Source organism: Schistocerca serialis, chromosome 9 (assembly GCF_023864345.2).
Source record: "Schistocerca serialis cubense isolate TAMUIC-IGC-003099 chromosome 9, iqSchSeri2.2, whole genome shotgun sequence".
Taxonomy (NCBI): Eukaryota; Metazoa; Arthropoda; class Insecta; order Orthoptera; family Acrididae; genus Schistocerca; species Schistocerca serialis.
Genome location: NC_064646.1, coordinates 77,999,629 through 78,003,988, shown reverse-complemented (window position 1 = coordinate 78,003,988; position 4,360 = coordinate 77,999,629). Strand labels below are relative to the sequence as shown.

General features: G+C 45.2%; 1 non-coding gene across 1 annotated transcript; it reads left to right on the top strand.

The window, feature by feature from the left end:
• Window positions 1-1,007: 1,007 nt before the first annotated feature.
• On the top strand, window positions 1,008-1,091 carry Trnap-ugg (transfer RNA proline (anticodon UGG)). The gene has a single exon. It is a non-coding gene; the product is annotated as a tRNA-Pro (tRNA).
• Window positions 1,092-4,360: the final 3,269 nt, after the last annotated feature.

The following is a 4,360-nucleotide window of genomic DNA, read 5'->3' as shown; positions in this document are numbered from 1 at the left end:
CGAGAAACAGTAACTGGACTAAAAGGAGTTCTCAGTCAGTGGCTAAAACGAAGAGTCAGAAATCACTGTAGAAGAAAGCAAGCGTGGGGATCGTTCTATACTTTTGTTACAGTGGAATGACAAGTTCAGAAATGTGTACGAAGTCCTAAATACGCTTCGTGAAATAAGTATCACTAGTGACATTTAATTTAGTTGTATGAAATTAGCACGATAGATTTGATTGCCTGACCGTGATTAACTATAAGTGCTTAGTAACCGTAAGCGTTACTTGTAACTATAAAGTAGAGCATTCGTAACTTTAATAAAAGAATCTCTGTAGGTAATTGTTTACATAAAGCTAACCACGTGGGGCAAAAATAAATCACCACCTGATCGCAGCTGTATTGATAGTTGTAACCACTTCCAATTTTGAGAAAAAAAAATGGTTCAAATGGCTCTGAGCACTATGGGACTCAACTGCTGAGGTCATTAGTCCCCTAGAACTTAGAACTAGCTAAACCTAACTAACCTAAGGACATCACAAACATCCATGCCCGAGGCAGGATTCGAGCCTGCGACCGTAGCGGTCTTGCGGTTCCAGACTGCAGCGCCTTTAACCGCACGGCCACTTCGGCCGGCAATTTTGAGAAATGTGGAACTAATGTTGGTCAGTCTCTTAGACAGTAGTAAGGTCTTGGTTTTTTTTTAATCATAAATATGGTAACATAAAAAGATTATCATTTATTTTACAGTCTCAGTTGTAAATTTGTAACTATACGACGTTTAGATCTCTCTGGATTATCTTCAGATTCCAGTAGTTGTATCAGGAACTCATCTTGTATCTTCAGAACGTCACATCAGAGTACTGTATTGTTTTGCCAGGAATTTTCATTTCCGATGTGGTATACCCTTGCGTTCCTCCGAAATGAGGTTCTGATTAGAAAAGACGCATTGCTGACGGAACTACTTAGATCCGAAGACATTCGAGAGTGATAGATGTATGTCATATAATTAAAAATGGGGAGACGGCCCGTGTGGCCGAGTGGTTCTAGGCGCTTCAGTTTGGAACCGCGCGACCGATACGGTCGCAGGTTCGAATCCTGCCTCGGGCTTGGATGTGTGTGATGTCTTTAGGTTAGTTAGGTTTAAGTAGTTCTAAGTTCTAGGGGACTGATGACCTCAGATGTTAAGTCCCATAGTGCTCAGAGCCATTTGAAACATAATTAAAGATGGGGAACTGCCACAGAGGAATAAAAGAAAATCGTTTTAAATATCAATAGAGTTGCCGATTCTCCAGGGACGGATATGTTGGCTACAGTAAATAGGAAAACATATTTGAATAAAGGGTACTATGTCGGGTTATTTTATAACACTAAAAACAACTATAAAAAACATACTTTCTGTTATATCCTAGCCAGTAATGCCACCCGAGCCCGCTGCCAAAAGGTTGGCAGCATCAAAGTCCGGACGCCGTCCGCATAAGCAGCGCCAGCGAGACAGGAAATCGCCGCAAGTCTGCGCGCGCCACCGCTGGCTTCTGGTTTCTTAAGCGCTGGAGTCGCGAGCGCTAGGACAGTTCTGTATTCGCCGCTCAGTTGTATACTCGCCACCGAATTGTGTACTTGCTAGTCAGTCGTGTGTTCATCGCAGCAGAGTTGTTGTTTGTCGTCAGCCGACGCTGACCTAGCCGCTCCGACTCGAACTAGACAGATTTCTGTAGACACGGAGTTCACTACTGTGTTACTGTATCTTCGTTAATAAAGATAAGTACCGACTTTTATTTAATCAGAGTGTTTGGGTTTTCATCTTTCTGTTCACTGTTCCAGCGGACCGGTCGGCCCGCTATTAAAAGTGTGGCGGTGACTTCGTAAGCCGTTTCTACAGCGAATTGCTTGTCGCTACGAACGCCGCCACAAAACTTTCCATCTGTCTTTACAGATCTTTCAGGATCTCCGAAGAGGACCGTTGCAAAGTTGGTCGGAACGCCGGTATTTTTATAGTTATTTTCAGCATTATAAAGTGACGCGGCCTAATACCGGGAGGAACTGTATTCGAACTAACAAGAGACATGGAGGCCTACACGATTGAGACAACGTGTTCCATTCGAATCTCGATGTTATCTTGGAACTACAGGCCTTTAGCAGTGAAATTGAGAGGTGCCGGGGCTAGCAGTGTATTTAACACGAAATTCTTCTCGAATCTTCATATGGAAATGATACTCTAAGCCCCCCATCCCCCCTTTTGTAACTCCTACTTTTGCTGTTGCACATCGATTAAGAAGAAACGCGAACTGACTGTAATCGACCCTGCAAGTGGATTAGAAAAGAGTTTGGCACCTGCAACAATTTGGATTGAAATTAAGGAAAATTTCATGAACGTAGTGAGAAATGAAAGTGTTGCTCTACAGATTAATAGAATGAAAATTCTATCGAAAATAACAATTTTATTTATTATGAGTAAACTCAAAAACAAAGCACACGAAACATTTTCAATACATCAGATTGGATACTCAAAGAAATGCTGTGAAGGTGAAGTTGTCCATAAACCAGATTGTGACATTTATGACCAAGTGGTATGTGGAGCCAATTCCTTGCAACTCAGATCTTAAGAGAAACACCCAGCCAACCCAACATTAATTGCTGCTACAGTAGTGAGAACTCAGACAATGAACACCCAAGACAGAACAAAGTTAGAAAAGACGAACAGGCGTGCTCTGCTGAGCTCTAATTATTACCTAGCAAAATTCCCTGATTTGCCGGTGCTGCAGACTTACATTACCAAGTTGTCTTCTTAACTGCAAGGACACGATCTGGCATACCGGAGGCGATGGCTGGTTGCTTCGACGTCCGGTCGTGGTGATGATAATGTCCAGAGTATAGCCCGAAACAAATTCTCCAGGTCTGGTTGTTCCAGACTAAAGACTTCGTGACAGCACAAATACGCCTCTGAGGGAGATGAAGATGGCTTGCTATACAATCACTAACGGTACATTGAGTGATATTAACAAGAGAAGTCACACAGCAACTCCTGTACAGTCAACTTTAGCCAAAACTGCTCAAGACAGACAACATAGGCCGCTTGTACGCAGAACGCTCAATTGCCAACTGTACTCGGAAAGTTACGTTGAAGTCGAAACTTCAGCAACTTCGTTAAACAGTTACAATTAAACGAAAGTATATTAGACAGCCAACGGAAGGCAGGCTGTCCAGAGCAGCGAGAGCTCAGTCTTGTAACCTCTCCGACCGAAAGCCGAGAGCCGACTCCCTCAAGAGCACCCGTACAAACCGAACACAGAACATTCCCGCTCCCACGACAGTGGCCGTGGTTAAACGTTCCAATCAGCAACTCGAAAACCGGCGGAAAATTCCACTCTATTGCTGAAGCACTACCATTCCACCAATGGAGATTCTTGGCGCCAATTTCTGAGCCGATTTTACTACGTCACGGAGCTATGCCCTGAGCAAGCCAATCACAGTTACGATTTTGCAGAAAACGCGGGAATTTGCCCTCCAAGACTGCCTGGGAACTCAAGTCATTCCCACGCCTCGCCGGTAGCCCGCCAGAAAGTGTTTTCACTAAGTTTCTGCAAAGTAAGGGAATATCTAGCCCAGCCACCCCTTCTGGCCCCTCTGGTCGTGTCACTCCCGCTCTTATGACAATGTCGGCGCCTGGAAAGCATCCACTTGACTCCCTCATACCCATCAGCTTAGCCCTTCCAAGCTCAGCAGAACTTGCCTGTCACCAGACCACCCAGGTGACGAGAGACGCTGCGTGGGAGGCCCACGTGTGAAGGAATAGCAACTTTTCACCGCATGCAATTGGAGAGGAAAATCGAATTACTTAGAGTAAGATAGAAATATGAGAGGGGGCTCATGCCACCTCTCAAAATAGTACTCATTTCGGATACAGATAGCGCAATTCCTGATTTCATTGTAATCATGAATGCCTCTTACCGTAATTCCTCACCTTTGGGTTTCCTAACGGTCTCTGCTCTTGGACAGTAATGTGGGACAGTTCCGAAGACAGTTCGGTGCTACAGTCCGCAGTGAAGGGTACGGTGCGCGCTACTTGTTGCAGCCGGCATACAGCCTTCAATAAACTCGCCTTCCGGTGGGCCATTGCTAGCGGAAGGCTATAGCCAGGATACTCTATGAAGGGAAAGCACGCATTTTTATTTTCACCTTCCGCCGTTTGAAGTGCCGGAGGGAAGTACGTACGGGACGCCTTGTCTAGTGGTTTATTGCGCCAGACATGGCTAGAGGCGGAAACACCAATAAGTTGCCAGTTTATGGCAGGGAATTCGGTAGCGCAGCTAACGGCGGAGGCGGGCCTTGTTCAGCTTCAGCTAGCCCGACGGGAAGTTCGGTATCTGCACGCGATT